This window comes from Hyla sarda, chromosome 4, assembly GCF_029499605.1.
Source record: "Hyla sarda isolate aHylSar1 chromosome 4, aHylSar1.hap1, whole genome shotgun sequence".
In the NCBI taxonomy this organism is placed as follows: Eukaryota; Metazoa; Chordata; class Amphibia; order Anura; family Hylidae; genus Hyla; species Hyla sarda.
In genome coordinates this window covers 146,200,028-146,222,964 of record NC_079192.1, presented here as the reverse complement: position 1 = coordinate 146,222,964, position 22,937 = coordinate 146,200,028, and positions in this window count along the sequence as shown.

Below are 22,937 nucleotides of genomic sequence, written 5' to 3'. Positions count from 1 at the left end.
GGGAGAGAGATCAATCTGCAACTAATGCAACAGCTGTAGGCACCCTAATTGAAAACCACAGATCTTTTGAATGGATGCAGCTCCTTTATGTTTTAATGGGTGGGGTGGCTGATGTGTGGGAGGGAGGAAAATGGAAATATGGGATTTGTAGACAAAAGAAGATAACTCAAACAGGAAATACCAGTTCACAAAAAGCTAGCCACAGTGTTATGGTTATCTCACAACATAGCCATTTAGCCCTAAGAAAAGCACAGTGTTACGTTATGCGCTCTGGCCACACACGCTGGCTGTGAGTGCATGGTCCCATTACCTGCTGCTGCCGGCGGGGCTGGGATTCACATAGAGGGATGCGCCCGCATGCGAATCCCAGTCTGTCACTCACCAGGTGCTTCTCCTGCCCCTGCCTCTGCCTCTCTGCTGCGGCACGCGTGTCCCCGTCCCCTAGGGTGTGCGTGCCCCGGAGCTTTAAGATTTAAAGGGCCAGTGCATCCATTAGTGTAGTACACCTGTGGCTCATTGATAAATTCCTCTTCCTCCCACACTTCCCTGCCGGACCTTTGTTGCCTTGTGCCTGAGAGAAAGCATTCATGAGTATTGTCTTGCCGTGTATCTGATCCTTTGCTCTGCGACCTGGCCTAGCTCCTCTGCCACCTGCCTACTGACCTCCTGCTACGTCCTGACTACGCTACTGTGCCGCTTGCCCTGACCTTCTGCTATCCTGACTACAAGCTACCTTATCCCTCCTGTGCCTCGCATCTCCTTAGTCGCCTGTGTGGTCGAGCCATGTCAGGGGTAGCGACCTCGGTGCCACCTGCCGCAGCAAGTTCATCCCGCATTGCGGTGGGCTCTGGGGAAAATCAGTGGCACCTTAGACTCCGCTCCCTGGTATGGTCCGAGTCATCTGCCACACAGGTCAAGCGGATGCACATCCACCAGTGTTCCAGTCTTATGAAACAGGATTGCTAAAGTAAGATGCGGCCATGGTTCCCGCTTAAGTACCCCTGCCTGAAGTTGCGGATATTCCCTCCGTTGTGGTACGTCAGTCTCAGCAGTGCACACGACAGGCACAGCAACGTACCCAACTTTCTGCTGTGATACAACCTGCTTTTGGCCTTGCAACAGCAGCAGCACCCGCAACCTGTCCCGCTCCCTCCTCCAGCTCCTGCAGTGTCTTCTGGCTCCCAGCTATGTCTACCATTACCCTCTAAATATGACGTTGATTCCAAGTTATGCAGAGGCTTCGTTACACAGTGCTCCATGCATTTGGAGCTCATGTCAGAACTGTTTCCGATGGAACGTGCTAAGGTGTCCTTTGTTATTAGCCTACTGTCCAGAAAAGCCCTAGCCTGGGCTACACCCCTTTTGGACCGCGGTGATCCAGTAGCTTCCAACTTGACGGCTTTTCTGCCAGAATTTCGCTGTGTCTTTGAGGAACCCGCACGTACCTCAGGTCCCGATCTGACCCCCTTAGATAAAAGTCTAAGGGGGGTCAGATCGGGACCTGACACCCATAATGTGGTGGTGCACCATCTTGTCAGGTGTCTGGACCGTGCATTCCTAGATGAAAAATTTCCAGGAAAGTGGATTGGTTGTCGTGGGCCAGTTGAATGGCCCCCAAGGTCTCCCGATCTGACCCCCTTAGACTTTTATCTTTGGGGTCACCTGAAGACAATTTTCTATGCTGTGAAGATACGAGATGTGCAGCACCTGAAACTACAGATACTGGAAGCCTGTGCTAGTATTTCTCCTGCGGTGTTGCTATCAGTGTGTGAAGAGTGGGAGAAGAGGGTTGCATTGACAATCAAACACAATGGGCAGCACATTGAACACATTTTACAAGTGGTCAGAAACTTGTAAATAACTCGTGAAAGAATAAATTTATGTTAAAACCAAGCACATCATTGTTTTTCTTGTGAAACTCCCAATAAGTTTGATGTTTCACATGACCCTCTTCCTATTGAAAAAACAAAAGTTGGATTTCAAATGGCCGACTTCAAAATGTCCGCCATGGTCACCATCCACCTTGAAAAGTTTCCCCCCTCACATATACTAATGTGCCGCAAACAGGAAGTTAATATCACCAACCATTCCCATCTTATTAAGGTGTATCCATATACTTCTGAGCTTCTTCTTGGCCTTCCTTGGCTCCGACGTCACTCTCCGCAACTAGATTGGAGAACTGGAGAAATTTGCTGGGGGCTTACATGGAGCGTATAACCTCATTTGTATCCGCAAGCGAGATGAATGGAAAAGGGCCTTCAATATTTGTGACGGACATTTTGAGCATCTTGTAATGCCTTTTGTTCTCTGCAATGCTCCAGCAGTTTTTCAAGAGTTTGTCAATGATATCTTCCATGATCTTCTCTACACTTGTGTTGTCGTATACCTAGATGACATCCTGATCTTCTCTTCCAACTTAGAGGAGCATTGTACTCATGTTCATCTGGTTCTTCACCGACTATGGAAGATTCATCTCTACGCCAAACTGGAGAAATGTCTGTTCGAGAAATCTAGTCTTCCGTTTCTTGGCTATATTGTCTCTCATCGGGGCCTGCAAATGGATCCAGATAAGTTGTCTGCAGTATTGGATTGGCCTGTCCTTCGGGCCTAAGTGCTATTCAATGATTTCTGGAAGTCGCTAACTATTATTGTAAATTTATTCCACATATTTCGTCCTTGGTTGATCCAATTGTGGCTCTCACTAAGAAGGCTTCAAATTCTAATTCTTGGCCTGAAGAGGCCTTCCCCCATTTAAAGTCTGTGTTTGCCTCTGCTCCCGTGCTTACAAGACCTGATCCGGAGAGGCCCTTTGCTTTGGAGGTTGATGCCTCATCTATTGGAGTGGGTGCCGTTTTTACTCAGAAAAACGCCAAGGACAAGACTGTTACTAGTGGGTTCTTCTCCAAGACATTCTCTCCTCCTGAGAGGAATTACTCCATTGGAGATCGTGAACTCCTTGCTATCAAGCTATCTTTGGAGGAATGGCAACATTTATTGGAAGGTTCTTCTCATCCGGTCAACATCTACTCCAACCATAAGAATCTTCTATACCTTCAGTCTGCTCGGCGTTTGAACCTCCGTGGTCATTGTTCTTTTGTAAGTTCCACTTCTTCATCCACTTCCGACCGGCAGATAAGAGCATCAGGGCTGATGCTCTCTCCAGGTCCTCTGACATCATTGGTTTGGACTTCACGCTGTTATGGACATTGAAATTATGTGTTTTTACATCTATCATTTAGTATAAAGGCGGGGCTAAAGAACCTGTTTTTCCAGGTTATGTAAGGAGAGCAGGCGGACACTAGGCCAAATGGGTGGGGCATTAGGGGATTTCACAGGAAACCAGATGGCCCTCTGTCTCTTTCTCTTTGGATCTTCCTTCGAGAGGGGAGCATTTTTATGCTCCTTAGCCTGGGATGGATAAGTATATTGATTGTATCATTTCTACACTAAATTTCATGTATCACTTGGGTAGATTCAAGCTAGTTTGCTAAACATAGAGTATGTACTATTGTATTAATGCTTGTATGTATGTCTTTTGATTTAGCTAATTAATGTTTTATTAAATGTTATCAACTTTGTTGGTTACCGAGTGATTGTTAATTTGCTGGGATACACTGCTGGTATAAGACATTTCTGCCAAAATACTTTGTACAATTATTTCATAGTTGTACAAAACTTAATCAGTGTTTCTGGGTGCTTTTTACAAACATATTTAGGACCTATAGTTTTAGCCTGAACTTCCTGCTTTCGTTTTGATATAGTTGGTGGCCATTTTGGGGACTAACAAAGAGAGCTCATGGTCGGGGGAGGGGCATGTTTGTTTTATTCTAATTCTAAAATCACAATTGGTGTAGTATGCAGGATTTTCCACAATAAGTAGAGCTGCAGACAGGATTATCACCCTAGAACCGCAACACACGTCTAGGCATATTATTCCTCCTGACCGTTGGATTCCTGCCGCTCCTGCAGAAATTAAGTAAGTTCCTCAGGGAAAATCCTTTGTGCCTGCCAGGTTGAGACGCAAGGTACTGAAATGGGGTCATTCTTCCTTGACAGCAGGAAATCTGGAATACGCAAGACTCTACTTCTAATCTCCCGGTACCACTGGTGGCCCCATCTTGAACGTGATGTTTCTGATTTTGTTTGTTCCTGTGAAACTTGTGCCCGTGACAAAACCTCTCGACAGAGACCTGCAGGACTCTTACAGTCTTTACCCATTCTGGAGAACTCCCTGATCCCATATTGCAATGGATTTCATCACCGATTTGCCACCATCTCATAATAACACGGTCATTTGGGTTGGTTTTCCAAGATGGCTCATTTCATTCATCTACCATGTATTCCTTCTGCTCCACAGCTGGCAAAGTACTTCATGTTACATGTCTTTCATTTACATGGTCTTTTTCAGCATATCATTTCAGATCGTGGTGTGCAGTTTGTCTCTAAGTTCACTTTGTAACCGTCTGGACATCAATCTAGACTTCTCGGCCTACCACCCTCAGTCCAACAGTCAGGTGGAGAGGGTTAATCAAATCCTTGAGACTTATCTTCGGCATTTTGTTTCAGCTCGCCAAGACAATTGGGACGACCTTGTCCCCTGGGCTTAATTCTGTTATAATCATAAGGATTTCGAGTCCACGAGGTCGTCTCACTTTTTTGTTGTCTACGGACTCCATCTCCGTTCTCCTCTTCCTCTCCCAGTTTCCTCTAGTTTGCCTTCTGTTGATGAGCTGGTCCATTACTGTGCCGCCTGCCCTGAACTTCTGCTATCCTGACTACGGGCTGCCTTATCCCTCCTGTGCCTCGCGTCTTCTCAGCTGCCTGTGTGGTCGAGCCATGTCAGGGGTAGCGACCTAGGTGCCACCTGCCGCAGCAAGTCCATCCCACCATATCCACAGGTGTTCCAGTCTTCTGGAACGTGAGTGTTACATGCAGATCCTTCCTAAGCATGCCCATTACGGTCTGGCAGGTAAATACTAAAATCCCCTTATGTTGGATAACCCCTTTAAGCCCATATCCTGCCACTGGGACCACAGTTAGAGGAATGCTTTAACCCCTTAAGGACCAAGCACATTTTCCCCTTACGGACCAGGCCAATTTTCATTTTTGCACTTTTGTTTCTTCCTCCTCTCCTTCTAAAAATCCTACCGCTTTCAATTTTGCACCTACTGACCCATATAAGGACTTTTTTTTTTGCACCACCAATTATACTTTGTAATGACATTAATCATTTAATAACAAAATTTACAGCAAAACTAAAAAATATATATTTGTGGGGTGAAATAAAAAATGAAAATCGCCATTTTGCATTGGAGGCTTCTGTTTCTACACAGTGCAATTTTCGGTAAACATGACACCTTATCTTTATTCTGTAGATCCATACAGTTACAAGAACACCCAATTTCTGTAGATTTTATTTTATTTTACTACTTCCTAACTACATCCACCAAAATTAGTATGTTTAAAATTGTGATCTTCTAACCCCTATAACTTTTTAATTTTTCGGTTTACGGGACTATATGATGGCTCATTTTTTGTGCCGTGGTCTTTAGTTTTTATGAGTACTATTCTTGTTTTGATGGGACTTTTTGATTGCTTTTTATTAATTTTTTTATGGTATATGAAGTGACCAAAAATGCGCAAAATTGGACTTTCGTGTTTTTTTACATATACGTCATCAACTGTGAGGTTTAGCTAACCTTATATTTTAATAGTTCGGACATTTACCAATGCAGCGATACCACATATGATTATTTAAATTTTTTATTGCAATATTTTATTTAAAAAATGGGAAAAGGGGGGTGATTTAAACTTTTAATAGTGAAGGGGTTAATTCACACATTTTTACACTTTTTTTTTACACCTTTTTTTTTTTTTTTAGCCCCACAGGAGGCTATAACATGCAATCTTCTGATTGCATATACTGATCAATGCTATGCTCTAGCATAGCATTGATCATTGTTTTCGGCACTCTGCTGCTCAGGTGCAGCAGATTGCCAAACAAATGATGAAGAGGCAGGTGAGGAAACTCTCATCGTCCAGCAAGCTGATAGGGCTCCACAGAGCTGCCGGGATAGATTCACTTTCATTTTAGACGCCATGATCAACTTTGTTTGCGGCATCTAAAGGGTTAATGCCGGGCATCAGCCCAATAGCCGGTGCCCGGCATTATCCATGGGTCCTGACTGCCTGTATCAACCGGGACCCACCGGCTTTAACCCGTTCTCTGCTGGTGAGAACGGTTTAAACCTTGTAAATGGGGCCAGGGCGTGCATGTACGCCCTTGGTCCTTAAGTACCAGGGCTCAAGGGCGTACCTGTTCCTGGTCCTGGACAGGTTAAATACCACAACATGTTAATAAACTCTTGTTAAAATCACTGCAGTTATTATTGTACGGCAAAGTACTGTCCAAGGTCCTTATATGTATCAGCCTAACCTTAGAACCACAAGCTAGTTGTTACAATTCCCTGCAGAACATGCTGGATATATAATTTTGCTACAGATAGAAAATCCCAGGTTGGAGACACTCAGTATACTGAAATGTCCTAACTATTATTATTCTATATTAAAAGGGTATATCCACAATTTAAATAATTCTACTATCCCTAGGATAGGGGATAACTAGGTGATTGGTAAAACTTAAACTATTAGGACCCCTGCCAATCATTAAAATAAAGGAAAAATCCCCCCCCCCCTCAATAAATGGAGCAATCATGCATGCACTTCATTCATTGTAATTCGAAAGCCAAGCAATGCTGAGCGCTGCTCCATAGACAATGAATGGAGGGCTAGCTGTGCATGCTCAGTCAATCCCTTTTATTGCAGGAGACATTTTACCTCTACCTATACATTCTGGGAAAGGGTTTTGGGTCTGTTTTTTTCCATTCTGCTCTGCAGTCTATAATTTGTCTGGGATGAATGGAGAAGAAAAAAAAGAATATGTCTGCACTACTGTAGTTACTGGATATAGTAGTGCTGTATACTGTGAATGTGTCTGATCAGGTAATATCCCTTTTAACATGGACATAACACAATTTGGGGTCTGATTTCGTTCAAAGGTTAAACATAGAAAATATTCAATATAGGTCTTAGATTTGGACCCTTCTATATGTTTACCGTCATTGGGACCTTAGGCTGTATTCACATGGTGTGTGATGAGTCTGTATTCTGTATCACAAAGCAGATACCTTATGGGGAAACCCTCCCCAGTGGAAAGCTTTGGGAAAGGTTGTCCTGTGCACCTATGATGTTTTCAATCAGTTTTTGGTATAAAGTATATATGGCTCAGACAATACAGTGGTCGGAATACAAGTATAAAGCGTTGTCAGGTGTAGGGGGTCATGTACTGTAAGTGGCATTATTACACAGCAAGAGGTACAACTGTGACATCATCATTTTGTAGGGGGACAACGGTTGGCATTATTACAGTGTGAGGGATTATGAGGAGAACTATTACTGTAAGAGGAATAAAATGTACATTATTACAAATCAGCAGCACTGAGAAGATCACTGTTATGTGTGGGCAAATCACTGTATAATGAACAAAAGGTGACACTATTAGGCTAGAGCTACATGTCAACTTTACCTGCGGCATCGATTACACAGTGAAAGTTCACAATGTTCTGCTCCCTGAGTCGTGCTGTATCTCAGCTTATGCTAGTGACATTTTTTTTGCAGTGCAACCCCATTTACTCACATTAGCTGAGATGCAGCACAATTCCGGGAGCACAACATGGTGGTCTTTGGTCACGCAACCCACGGGCCCCATTTTGCCCAGGGTCACACTTAGTCTACAACCAGCCCTGCCGCAATCCTATGGATAGAGGCTAACTTGAAATTGTTGGAATACCCCTTTTAGCTGCCATGTTGTCCTGAGCTCGATTCTGGTCTAGCCTATGCAAACCAGTGTAATCATTACTAGTAGAGCCTTGTTTATAGCGTACTTTTATCTTTTTTACAGTATAGTATATTCACGCATACGTAAAGTGATTTGTTATTCATGACTGGGATGGTGATGTCTAACAAGCTGCATTTCAGTACAATGAAAATCTGTCTCCATTTTAGAGATCTCCCTATCAAACCTTAACATTTCATTTACTATACAGTGTTCTTTCTGTAACTATTGAGGATCACAATTTACCATATTTATCGACGTATAACACGCATTTTTTAGGCTAAAATGTTTAGCCTAAAGTCTATCTGCGTGTTATACGCCGATAAGCCGCTGTAGTTCAATGATTTAAAGCGGGCGCTTTAAATCAATGAACTGCAGCGGCTTTTGCAGGTCCGGAGACCTGCCGTCGCTGCCTGATTCTCTGCCCCTGCCTATCCTGGGGTCCAGAGACTGCCGGCGCTGCTGCCCCATTGCCTCCCCCATCCCCGGTTTTTCTGACCCTGCAGAAGCCCCCAGGAAAGGCAGGGGGAGAGAGGCCATCGCTGCCCGCTTCTCTCCCCCTGCCTTTCCTGGGGTCTAGAGCTCTGCTGCCGCCGCTTCTCTCCCCCTGGCTATCGGCGCTGCTGCCCCTTCTCTCCCCCTGGCTATCGGCGCCGCTGCCTCATTGCCGGCGCCGCTGCCCCATTGCCTCCCCCATCGCCGGCTTTATAATTACCTGTTGCCGGGGATCGGGTCCGCGCTGCTTCTGGCTTCGGTGTGGCGTCCCCTGCGTCGTTGCTATGCGCTGCGCGGTGCAATGACGAGTGACATTGCGTTGAAGACGTCACTCATCATTGCGCATCGCAGCGCATAGCAACAACGCAGAAGACGCCACACTGGAGCCAGAAGCAGCGTGGACCCGAACCCGGCAACAGGTAATTGTGAAACCGGGGATGGGGGAGGCAATGGGGCAGCGGCCTCTCTCCTCCTGCCTTTCCTTTGGGCTTCTGCGGGGTCAGAAACAGTGTATCGGGGTATACACATGCACACACACGCACCCTCATTTTACCAAGGATATTTGGGTAAAAAACTTGTTTTACCCAAATATCCTTGGTAAAATGAGGGTGCGTGTTATAGGCCGGTGCGTGGTATACCCCGATAAATACGGTATGTAATTTACATTATTCAAATCAATGGAACTCTATTTTATTCCAACCCCTACAGTTACAGCTGAAATTATACCACTGCTGATATAGCTGGTGGATTTATTTAATTTACTTTATGTCCTTCACATAAGGATATACTGGCGAATGTCTCAATTTTAACATCAGTGTTGAGGGATAGCCAATGTCACTGTATACATCTACCACAGTAGTGCACCTAAATTCCTGTATTGTAATATTCCAGTTGTTACACATCCACACCGTCTATCTGGTGTACGATTCTATTGTGGTACTTGTAGTACGCTGCAGGCATTCTCCATTGTATGCATTTTTATGCTGGGGATCGCCCCTAGCAACGGACTACAAGGGCAGGATGTGCTCCCCCAGTATAAATGCACAACCGCATTTGGGGTTGAGCACCTCTAGCCATTTGAGACCACGTTTTTTGTTGTTGTTTAAATTTTATACTTGGAGGTGTGTAAACTCCATATGTAATGCGCCTTGAACATCTTCCAGGCAGCATTAAGGTTTCACCTGTGAGGCCATGCACCTATATTAGCCAACTTAGGGGGGCTTGCAGTTTGCCTCCCTCCTCCCATTGTATGTGTGCTTAGCCACGCTGGAGGGTACCTGGGAGGACTCTGTGAGTCGGCCAATGCTGCCATAATTGCCCACTGGCCCACTGTTTTGCTTATCACGCAAAGGTAGGTTTAGCGTTAGGTCCCGTGCCATTTGAGAAACCTTGGCATTGGTGTGCGGGCTCTGGTATGTCCTTCATATAAGGATATACTGGCGAACTTCTCAAATTTAACATCAGTGTTGAGGTATAGCCAATGTCACTGTATACATCTACCACAGTAGTGCACCTAAATTCCTGTATTGTATTATTTTAATTTACTTTAGCATTAAAAATATACCCAAACTAAAGTCTGATAATATTCATATTCAGTTTATATTCATTGGTGTTTTACTTTGCAACCTCAAATATATCTTTCTTTTCTTTAAAAAAACAAACATGCACACACTCTTGAATTTCTTTGTTTTTTACATTTAATTAACCAGTTCTATATCTTAAGTGAGTCCACACCTAAGTGGACATGGACCCAATTAACTATTTCCACTCCCTATTGTCATGTGACTCCTTATTGTTGCAAGGTCTCAGGTGTGAATGGGGAGCAGGTGTCTTAAATTTGGTATTATCACTCTATCACTCTCTAATACTGGTCACTAGACGATAAACATGGCACTACATGGCAAAGAACTCTCTGAGGATCTAAAAAATGAATTGTTGCTCTACATAAAGATGCCCCACCCCCTCAGCCCAACCCTATATAAATGAGCAGGAAGCTGCTCAGGGCCCTTTCTTTTCTGGTAGCCTCCTAGTCTGACTGGGAGCACATGGTAAGTGAGCTCTTACACCTTGTTCACACTGGTGTGGTGCTGTGCAGCGTCCTTTTCTGCCGTGGCACCGTGTCTGTGGGGAGGCGCAGCCCTGAGACTGGTTTGAGGGGCATTGGGGCTGCTCTGTCAGTGGGTCGTTCCCCCTTGTGGGCACTAGTGTTGTGGCGGTGGTGGTCAACCCCCAGTGCTACACCAGTTTATGCTAGGGACGTTAGGAACCCACTCTTAATAGGTGGCCTTGACATGGCGAGTGGGCTTGTACTTTTTGATCAAAATGTATACTAACAACCTGTTAGTTTTTACATTTATGCTGAGAAGCAGGTAGATAAAAATATCAATTGTGGATGTGCGACCATGTCTGTTTTCTCTACTTGAAATCTACATAAAGATGGCCTAGGCTATAGGAAAATTGCCAAGACCCTGAAACTGAGCTGCAGCAGGGTGGGTAAGACCATACAGTGGTTTCACAGGACAGGCTCCACTTAGAAAAGACCTCTCCATGGTTGCCCAAACAAGTTCAGTGCACTTGCTCAGCGTCATATCCAGAAGTTGTCTGTGGGAAATAGACATATAAGTGGTGCCAGTATTACTGCAGAGGTTAAAGGGGTGGGGAGTCAGCCTCTCAGTGCTTAGACCATGTGGTGGCCCAGTACGGGAGGTGTTACCTTGGGCTCCTGTTGTCCTGTCAGGCAGCTTCCTTCAGTGTCCCCAAGGCCCCCTGCACTTGTTTCCCCAAAGTAAATATGTTTTACCATCTAAATTGTTATAAAATGTAATGCTGCATTAAGAGTTATACCATGTGATATGTCATGTGATTGTTACCCAGGGGGTACCAGTGATCAAGTGATCCCAAGAGTGACTGTCACGATGCCGGCTGGCAGGTAGTGGATCCTCTGTGCCAGAGAGGGATTGGCGTGGACCGTGCTAGTGGATCGGTTCTAAGTCACTACTGGTTTTCACCAGAGCCCGCCGCAAAGCGGGATGGTCTTGCTGCGGCGGTAGTGACCAGGTCGTATCCACTAGCAACGGCTCAACCTCTCTGGCTGCTGAAGATAGGCGCGGTACAAGGGAGTAGACAGAAGCAAGGTCGGACGTAGCAGAAGGTCGGGGCAGGCAGCAAGGATCGTAGTCAGGGGCAACGGCAGGAGGTCTGGAACACAGGCTAGGAACACACAAGGAAACGCTTTCACTGGCACGATGGCAACAAGATCCGGTGAGGGAGTGAAGGGGAAGTGAGGTGATATAGGGAAGTGCACAGGTGTTAACACTAATTGGAACCACTGCGCCAATCAGCGGCGCAGTGGCCCTTTAAATCGCAAAGACCCGGCGCGCGCGCGCCCTAGGGAGCGGGGCCGCGCGCGCCGGGACAGGACTGACGGAGAGCGAGTCAGGTACGGGAGCCGGGGTGCGCATCGCGAGCGGGCGCTACCCGCATCGCGAATCGCATCCCGGCTGGAGGCGGTATCGCAGCGCCCCGGGTCAGTGGAACTGACCGGAGCGCTGCAGTGAGGAGAGTGTAGCGAGCGCTCCGGGGAGGAGCGGGGACCCGGAGCGCTCGGCGTAACAGTACCCCCCCCCCTTGGGTCTCCCCCTCTTCTTGGAGCCTGAGAACCTGAGGACCAGACTTTTGTCCAGGATATTGTCCTCAGGTTCCCAGGACCTCTCTTCTGGACCACAACCCTCCCAATCCACTAAAAAGAAGGTTTTCCCTCTGACCTTTTTTGATGCTAAAATCTCTTTGACGGAGAAGATGTCCGAGGAGCCGGAGACAGGAGTGGGAGGAACAGATTTGGGAGAGAAACGGTTAATGATAAGTGGTTTAAGAAGAGAAACGTGAAAGGCATTAGGAATACGAAGAGAAGGAGGAAGAAGAAGTTTGTAAGAGACAGGATTAATCTGGCGCAAAATTTTGAAAGGACCAAGATAGCGTGGTCCCAACTTATAGCTAGGGACACGGAAGCGGACATATTTAGCGGAGAGCCATACCTTGTCTCCAGGGGAAAAAATGGGAGGAGCTCTTCTTTTCTTATCCGCGAATTTCTTCATGCGTGAAGAAGCCTGTAAGAGAGAATTTTGGGTCTCTCTCCATATGATGGAAAGATCACGAGAAATTTCATCCACAGCGGGCAGACCAGAGGGCAAGGGGGTAGGGAGGGGAGGAAGAGGGTGACGGCCGTACACCACGAAAAATGGGGATTTGGAGGAAGATTCAGAGACTCTGAAATTATACGAGAATTCGGCCCAAGGTAGAAGATCTGCCCAGTCATCCTGGCGGGAGGAAACAAAATGTCGTAAATAATCACCCAAGACCTGGTTAATTCTTTCTACTTGTCCATTGGATTGAGGATGGTATGCAGAAGAAAAATTTAATTTAATCTTGAGTTGTTTACAGAGAGCCCTCCAGAATTTAGACACGAATTGGACGCCTCTATCCGAGACGATCTGCGTAGGCAACCCGTGAAGACGAAAAATGTGTACAAAAAATTGTTTAGCCAACTGAGGCGCTGAAGGAAGACCAGGAAGAGGGATGAAATGTGCCATTTTGGAGAATCGATCAACGACCACCCAAATAACAGTGTTGCCATGGGATGGGGGTAAGTCAGTAATAAAATCCATACCAATCAGAGACCAAGGCTGTTCGGGGACAGGCAGAGGATGAAGAAAACCAGCGGGCTTCTGGCGAGGAGTCTTATCCCGGGCACAGATAGTGCAGGCTCGCACAAAGTCCACCACATCAGTCTCTAGAGTCGGCCACCAATAGAAGCGAGAGATGAGTTGCACAGATTTCTTGATGCCCGCATGACCTGCGAGATGGGAGGAGTGACCCCATTTGAGGATTCCGAGGCGTTGGCGTGGAGAAACAAAGGTCTTTCCTGGAGGAGTTTGCCTGATGGAGGCTGGAGAAGTGGAAATCAGGCAGTCAGGAGGAATGATGTGTTGAGGAGAGAGTTCAACTTCAGAAGCATCTGAGGAACGAGAGAGAGCATCGGCCCTAATGTTCTTATCGGCAGGCCGAAAGTGAATTTCAAAATTAAATCGGGCAAAGAACAGAGACCACCTGGCCTGACGAGGATTCAGCCGTTGGGCAGACTGGAGGTAGGAGAGGTTCTTGTGATCGGTGTAAATAATAACTGGAAATCTTGATCCCTCCAGCAGATGCCTCCATTCCTCAAGTGCTAATTTAATGGCTAGAAGCTCTCGATCCCCGATGGAGTAGTTCCTCTCCGCCGGAGAGAAGGTCCTAGAAAAAAAACCACAAGTAACAGCATGCCCGGAAGAGTTTTTTTGTAGAAGGACAGCTCCAGCTCCCACTGAGGAGGCATCAATCTCCAATAGGAAGGGTTTAGATGGGTCAGGTCTGGAGAGCACGGGAGCCGAAGAAAAGGCAGACTTGAGCCGTTTAAAGGCGTCTTCCGCTTGAGGAGGCCAAGACTTGGGATCGGCATTTTTTTTGGTTAAAGCCACAATAGGAGCCACAACGATAGAAAAATGTGGAATAAATTGCCTGTAATAATTGGCGAACCCCAAAAAACGTTGGATGGCACGGAGTCCGGAGGGGCGTGGCCAATCTAAGACGGCAGAGAGTTTGTCTGGATCCATTTGTAGTCCCTGGCCAGAGACCAAGTATCCTAGGAAAGGAAGAGATTGGCATTCAAACAGACATTTCTCTATTTTGGCATAGAGTTGATTGTCACGAAGTCTCTGAAGAACCATACGGACATGCTGGCGGTGTTCTTCTAGATTGGCAGAAAAAATCAGGATATCGTCCAGATATACAACAACACAGGAGTATAGGAGATCACGAAAAATTTCATTAACAAAGTCTTGGAAGACGGCAGGGGCGTTGCACAGGCCAAAGGGCATGACCAGATACTCAAAGTGTCCATCTCTGGTGTTAAATGCCGTTTTCCATTCATCCCCCTCTCTGATGTGGATGAGATTATAAGCACCTCTTAAGTCCAGTTTGGTAAAAATGTGGGCACCTTGGAGGCGATCAAAGAGTTCAGAGATGAGGGGTAGGGGGTAGCGGTTCTTAACCGTGATTTTATTAAGACCGCGGTAGTCAATGCAAGGACGTAGAGAGCCATCTTTTTTGGACACAAAGAAAAATCCGGCTCCGGCAGGAGAGGAGGATTTACGGATAAAGCCCTTTTTTAAATTTTCCTGGACGTATTCAGACATGGCAAGAGTCTCTGGGACGGACAGAGGATAGATTCTGCCCCGGGGTGGAGTAGTGCCCGGGAGGAGGTCAATAGGACAATCATAAGGCCTGTGAGGAGGTAGAGTCTCAGCTTGTTTTTTGCAAAAAACGTCCGCAAAGTCCATATAGGCCTTAGGGAGACCGGTTACAGGAGGAACCACAGAGTCACGGCAAGGGTTACTGGGAACCGGTTTTAGGCAGTCCTTGGAACAAGAGGGCCCCCAACTCCTGATCTCCCCAGTGGACCAATCCAGGGTTGGGGAATGGAGTTGAAGCCAGGGAAGTCCAAGGAGAATTTCAGAAGTGCAATTGGGGAGGACCAAAAGTTCAATCCTCTCGTGATGAGATCCGATGCACATTAGAAGGGGCTCCGTGCGGAAACGTATGGTACAGTCCAATCTTTCATTGTTTACACAATTGATGTAGAGGGGTCTGGCGAGACTGGTCACCGGGATGTTGAACCTGTTGACGAGAGAGGCCAAAATAAAATTTCCTGCAGATCCGGAGTCCAAGAAGGCCACAGCAGAGAAGGAGAAGGCAGAGGCAGACATCCGCACAGGCACAGTAAGACGTGGAGAAGCAGAGTAGACATCAAGGACTGTCTCACCTTTGTGCGGAGTCAGCGTACGTCTTTTCAGGCGGGGAGGACGGATAGGACAATCCTTCAGGAAGTGTTCGGTACTAGCACAGTACAGGCAGAGATTCTCCATGCGGCGTCGTGTCCTCTCTTGAGGTGTCAGGCGAGACCGGTCGACCTGCATAGCCTCCACGGCGGGAGGCACAGGAACAGATTGCAGGGGACCAGAGGAGAGAGGAGCCGGGGAGAAGAAACGCCTCGTGCGAACAGAGTCCATATCCTGGCGGAGCTCCTGACGCCTTTCGGAAAAACGCATGTCAATGCGAGTGGCTAGGTGAATGAGTTCATGTAGATTAGCAGGGATTTCTCGTGCGGCCAGAACATCTTTAATGTTGCTGGATAGGCCTTTTTTAAAGGTCGCGCAGAGTGCCTCATTATTCCAGGATAATTCTGAAGCAAGAGTACGGAATTGTACGGCATACTCGCCAACGGAAGAATTACCCTGGACCAGGTTCAACAGGGCAGTCTCAGCAGAAGAGGCTCGGGCAGGTTCCTCAAAGACACTTCGAATTTCCGAGAAGAAGGAGTGTACAGAGGCAGTGACGGGGTCATTACGGTCCCAGAGCGGTGTGGCCCAAGACAGGGCTTTTCCAGACAGAAGGCTGACTACGAAAGCCACCTTAGACCTTTCAGTGGGGAACTGGTCCGACATCATCTCCAAGTGCAATGAACATTGGGAAAGAAAGCCACGGCAAAACTTAGAGTCCCCATCAAATTTATCCGGCAAGGATAGTCGTAGTCCAGAAGCGGCCACTCGCTGCGGAGGAGGTGCAGGAGCTGGCGGAGGAGATGATTGCTGGAGCTGTGGTAGTAACTGTTGTAGCATAACAGTCAGTTGAGACAGCTGTTGGCCTTGTTGCGCTATCTGTTGTGACTGCTGGGCGACCACCGTGGTGAGGTCAGCGACAACTGGCAGAGGAACTTCAGCGGGATCCATGGCCGGATCTACTGTCACGATGCCGGCTGGCAGGTAGTGGATCCTCTGTGCCAGAGAGGGATTGGCGTGGACCGTGCTAGTGGATCGGTTCTAAGTCACTACTGGTTTTCACCAGAGCCCGCCGCAAAGCGGGATGGTCTTGCTGCGGCGGTAGTGACCAGGTCGTATCCACTAGCAACGGCTCAACCTCTCTGGCTGCTGAAGATAGGCGCGGTACAAGGGAGTAGACAGAAGCAAGGTCGGACGTAGCAGAAGGTCGGGGCAGGCAGCAAGGATCGTAGTCAGGGGCAATGGCAGGAGGTCTGGAACACAGGCTAGGAACACACAAGGAAACGCTTTCACTGGCACGATGGCAACAAGATCCGGCGAGGGAGTGAAGGGGAAGTGAGGTGATATAGGGAAGTGCACAGGTGTTAACACTAATTGGAACCACTGCGCCAATCAGCGGCGCAGTGGCCCTTTAAATCGCAAAGACCCGGCGCGCGCGCGCCCTAGGGAGCGGGGCCGCGCGCGCCGGGACAGGACTGACGAAGAGCGAGTCAGGTACGGGAGCCGGGGTGCGCATCGCGAGCGGGCGCTACCCGCATCGCGAATCGCATCCCGGCTGGAGGCGGTATCGCAGCGCCCCGGGTCAGTGGAACTGACCGGAGCTCTGCAGTGAGGAGAGTGTAGCGAGCGCTCCGGGGAGGAGCGGGGACCCGGAGCGCTCGGCGTAACAGTGACCTATGGGCTCCCTGCTAGTCTCCCCCATATAAGCCCTGGGTGGGGCTAGCTTCTCTCTCTTTAAGCTCTGCTATTCTGCTAAGCTGAGGTCCAGTTAAGTCGCCTAGTGTGTATGTCCAGAGTGTTGGAGGCCTCAAAGTCAAGTCCTGCAGCCACCATCAAGTCAAGTAAGCTAAAATCACAGCTTTATGAGTCAAGTCAAGTCAGTCCCTGTCATCTGTCAAGTCAGCATGGTCTGCATTCAGTTGTCCTACTACAAGTCCCAGCAAGCCCTTAATGTCTCTGCGTCACTGGTCACCTCCTTGGGCCCTGGCTGAACTGTATAGACTTTACCAACTGTTTACCCTCAGTAAAGCTACCATTGTCCCTAACTTGGCATCTGAGTCTTTATTTCCTCGTGCCTAGCCCAGGATCCAGCGCTATACCTCCGGGTGGTTATAGGCAAAACCACACCCTGGCATCACGAATACAAGGGGTTAATGCTATCTGCCCCTAGGGTTACAAAATCTGCCCTTTACCAAATACCCCGCCACCACAACCATATGCCATAAACTGCATCAAATTGGTCTAAATGGCTGTTATCCCAGAAGATAGCCTCTCCTAAAAATTATGTACAAGAAAGTCTGCAAACAGTTTGCTGAAGACAAGAAGAATAAGGACATGGACTGCTGGATCCATGTCCTGTGGTCCGATGACAGCAATATAAACTTATATATAGTCAAGTGGGAGTGTCATGGTCTGCTGCTGCTGGTACTGGGGAGCTTCAGTTTTTTGAGGGAACCATGAATGCCAAGTGTATTGACATACTGAAGCAGAGCATGATCCCCTCCCTTCATAGACTGGGCTGCAGGGCAGTAATCAAATATGATAGCAGCCCCAAGCACACCTCCAAGATGACCACTGCCTTGCTAAAGAAGCTGAGGGTAAAGGTGATGGATTGGCCAGACAAGTCTCCAGACCTAAACCCTATTGAGCTTCTGCGGAGCATCCTCAAATGGAAGGTGAGCGCAAAGTGTCGAACAGCCGCCAGCTCTGTGATGTCATCATGGAGGAGTAGGAGTAGAAGAGGACTCCAGTGGAACCTGTGAAGCTCTGGTGAACTCCATGTCGAAGGGGCTTAAGCAAGTCCTGGAAAATAAAAGTGGCCACACAAAATATTGACATTTAGGGGTGTACTCCCTTTTGTTGCCAAGGTTTAGACATTAATGGTTGTGTGTTGAGTTATTTTGAGGGGACACAACATTAACCCCAGACCAGGGTTTTTTCCATTTTTGCATTTTCGTTTTCCTCCTTACCTTTAACCCCTTGGGGACGGAGCCCATTATGACCCTAAGGACGGGAGCATTTTTGCAAATCTGACCACTGTCACTTTAAGCATTAATAACTCTGGGATGCCTTACTTATAAATTTGATTCCGAGAATGTTTTTTTGTGACATATTCTACTTTATGGTAGTGGTAAATTTTCATCAATACTTGCATCATTTCTTGGTGAAAAATTCAAAAATGTGATGAAAATTTATAAAATTTAGCATTTTTCTTACTTTGAAGCTCTCTGCTTGTAAGGAAAATAGACATTCCAAATAAATTATATATTGATTCGCATATACAATATGTCTACTTTATATTTGAATCATAAAGTTGACATGTTTTTACTTTTGGAAGACATCAGAGGGCTTCAAAGTTCAGCAGCAATTTTCCAATTTTTCACAAAATTTTCAAAATCTGAATTTTTCAGGGACCAGTTCAGTTTTGAAGTGGTTTTTAAGGTCCTTCATATTAGAAATACCCCATAAATGACCCAATTATAAAAACTGCACCCCTCCAAGTATCCGAAATGACATTCAGTAAGTGTGTTAACCCTTCAGGTGTTTCAAAGGAATACAGCAAAGTGAAGGAGAAAATTCAACCCAAAATCCAACCCAATTTCTCTCGAGTAAGGAAATACCTCATATGTGTATGTCAAGCGTTCGACGGGCACAGTAGAGGGCTCAGAAGGGAAGGAGCGACAATGGGATTTTGGAAAGTTAATTTTGCTGAAATGGTTTTTGGGGGGCATGTCACATTTAGAAATCCCCTATGGTGCCAGAACAGCAGAAAACCCCACATGGCATACCATTTTGGAAAATACACCCCTCAAGGAACGTTACAAGGGGTCCAGTTAGCCTTAACACCCCACAGGTGTTTGACAACTTTTTGTTAAAATCGAATGTGTAAATGAAAAAAAAAATTCACTAAAGTGCAGTTTTTTCCTAAAATTTACAATTTTTACAAAGGGTAATGGGAGAAAATGCCCCCAAAATTTGTAACCCCATCTCTTCTGAGTATGAAAATACCCCATGTTAGAATGTAAAATGCTCTGCGGGCAAACTACAATGCTCAGAAGAGAAGTAGCGCCATTGAGCTTTTGGAAAGAGAATTCGTTTGGAATGGTAGTCAGGGGCCATATGCGTTTACAAAGCCCCCCGTTGTGCCAGAACAGTGGACCCCCCCACATGTGACCCCATTTTGGAAACTACACCCCTCACAGAATTTAATAACTAGTGCATTGAGTATTTACACCCCACTGGCGTTGGACAGATCTTTGGAACAGTGGGCTGTGCAAATGAAAAATTAAATTTTTCATTTTCACGGGCCACTGTTCCAAAAATCTGTCAGAAACCTGTGAGGGGTGTAGTTTCCAAAATGGGGTCACATTTGGGGGGTCCATTGTTCTGGCACTATGGGGGCTTTGTAAACACACGTGGCCCTCAATTCCGGACAACTTTTCTCTTCAAAATCCCAATTGCGCTCCTTCTCTTCTGAGCATTGTAGTTTGCCCGCAGAGAACTTTACATCCACATATGGGGTATTTTTTTATTCAGAAGAAATGGGGTTACAAATTTTGGGGGACTTTTTTCCTATTTTCCCTTGTGAAGAGGAAATATTTAGGGTAACACCAGCATTTTAGTGAAAAAAAATATTTTTTTCATTTTCCCATCCAATTTTAATGAAAATTCGTCAAACACCTGTGGGGTGTTAAGGCTCACTATACCCCTTGTCACGTTCCGTGAGGGGTTTAGTTTCCAAAATGGGGTCACATGTAGGTATTTATTTTTTTGCGTTTATGTCAGAACCTCTGTAAAATCAGCCACCCCTGTGCAAATCACCAATTTAGGCCGCAAATGTACATGGTGCGCTCTCAATCCTGAGCCTTGTTGTGCATCCGCAGAGCATTTTAAGCCCACATATGGGGTATTTCCGTACTCAGGAGAAATTGCGTTACAAATTTTGGGGGTCTTTTTTTCCTTTTACTGCTTGTGAAAATCAAAGGTATGGGGCAACACCAGCATGTTAGTGTAAATATTATTATTTTTTTACACTAACAGGCTGTTGTAACCCCCAATTTTTCCTTTTCATAAGGGGGTAAAAGGAGAAAAATCCCCCCAAAATTTGTAGTGCAATTTCTCCTGAGTACGGAAATACCCCATATGTGGCCCTAAACTGTTTCTTTGAAATACGGCAGGGCTCCAAAGTGAGAGAGCGCCATGCGCATTTGAGGACTAAATTAGGGATTGCATAGGGGTGGACATAGGGGTATTCTACGCCAGTGATTCCCAAACAGGGTGCCACCAGCTGTTGCTAAACTCCCAGCATGCCTGGACAGTCAGTGGCTGTCCAGAAATGCTGGGAGTTGTTGTTTTGCAACAGCTGGAGGCTCCGTTTTGGAAACACTGCCGTACAATAAGTTTTTCATTTTTATTGGGGGGGACGGTGTAAGGGGGTGTATATGTAGTGTTTTACCCTTTATTATGTGTTAATGTAGTGTACTGTAGTGTTTTTAGGGTACATTTGCACTGGCGTGTTACGGTGAGTTTCCCGCTTGGAGTTTGCGCTGCGGCAAAAAATTTGCCACAGCCCAAACTTGAAGCAGGAAACTTACTGTAAACCTGCCCGTGTGAATGTACCCTGTACATTCACATGGGGGGGGCAAACCTCCAGCTGTTTCAAAACTACAACTCCCAGCATGTACTGACAGACCATGCATGCTGGGAGTTGTACTTTTGCAACAGCTGGAGGCACACTGGATGGAAAACCTTCAGTTAGGTTCTGTTACCTAACTCAGTATTTTCCAACCATTGTGCCTCCAACTTTTGCTAAACTACAACTCCCAGCATGTACTGACAGACCATGCATGCTGGGAGTTGTACTTTTTAACAGCTGGAGGCACACTGGTTGGAAAACCTTCAGTTAGGTTCTGTTACCTAACTCTGTATTTTCCAATCAGTGTGCCTCCAGCTGTTGCAAAACTACAACTCCCAGCATGTACTGATCGCCGAAGGGCATGCTGGGAGATGTAGTTATACAACAGCTGGAGGTACTTAACTACAACTCCCAGCATGCTGAGACAGCAGTTTGCTGTTGGGCATGCTGGGATTTGCAGTTTTGCAACATCTGGAGAGCTACAGTTTATAGACCACTGCACAGTGATCTCCAAACTGTGGCCCTCCAGCTGTTGCAAAACTACATATTCCAGCATGCCCAAACAGCTGTTTGGGCATGCTGGGACTTGTAGTTTTGCAACATCTGGAGGGCTACAGGTTAGAGACCACTGTATAATGATCTCAGACTGTAGCCCTCCAGATGTTGCTAGGCAACTTACAGGCTTCCGTAGGATCCAGGGGGCCGTCCTCTTCTGCCGCACGTCATCGCCGCACGCCGATCACCGTCGTCCGCAGCCTCTGGATCGCTAAGTGGATCTTTGGCGCCGGTCCCCGCCGGTTTCCCCGTCCTGCCCCACCTATTGTGGGTGGGCAGGACGGGGAAAACGAAAGTTAACCCCCCCCCCCCCTGCCCCAAAATCTGCTATTGGTGGTCGCGTCTAGACCACCAATAGCAGGGATTGGAGGGGTGGCACCCTTGCCACCTCACTCTTATCCCTTCAGGGGGATCGTCCGGGTCACCGGGTCACCATAGACCCGTATGACCAGGAATCGGCGCAAGTCGCAAGTGTGAATTCACTTGAGATTTGCACCGATCACCGACATGGGGGGGTCTAATGAACCCCTGGGCATTTGCACAGGGTACCTGCTGATTGATATCAGCAGTCGACCCAGTCCGGTCCCCGCCCGACGCATGGCGGAGACCAAAATTCCCACGGGCGTATGGATACGCCCTTCGTCCTTATGTACCAGGACTCAAGGGCGTATACATACGCCCTTCGTCCTCAACAGGTTAAAAAAAATCATAACTCTTTCAATTTTGCACCTAAAAATCCATATGATTGCTTATTTTTGTGCCACTAATTCTACTTTGTAATGACCTCAGCTATTTTACCCAAACGGGGAAAAAAAATCATTGTGAGACAAAATTGAAGAAAAAAACGCAATTTTGTAACTTTTGGGGGCTTCCGTTTCTACACAGTACATTTTTCGGTAAAAATGACACCTTCTCTTTATTCTGTAGGTCCATACGGTTAAAATGATACCCTACTTATATAGGTTTGATTTTTGTTACACTTCTTGACAAAATCATAACTACATGCAGGAAAATGTATACGTTTAAAATTGTCATCTTCTGACCCCTATAACTTTTTTATTTTTCCGTGTATGGGGCGGTATTAGACCTAATTTTTTTGCGCCATTAACTGAAGTTTTTAGCGGTATCATTTTTGTATTGATCGGACTTATTGATCGCTTATTATTCATTATTTCCTGATATAAAAAGTGACCAAAAATACACTATTTTGGACTTTGGAATTTTTTGCGCATACGCCATTGACCATGCGGTTAAATTAATGATATATTTTTATATTGCGGACATTTCTGCATGCGGCGATATCACATATGTTTATTTTTATTTGTATTTACACTTTTTTTTTTTAATAGGAAAAGGGGGGTGATTCAAACTTTTATTATGGGAGGGGTTAAATGATCTTTATTCACTTTTTTTCCACTTTTTTTTGCAATGTTATAGCTCCCATAGGGACCTATAACACTGCACACACTGATCTTTTACATTGTTC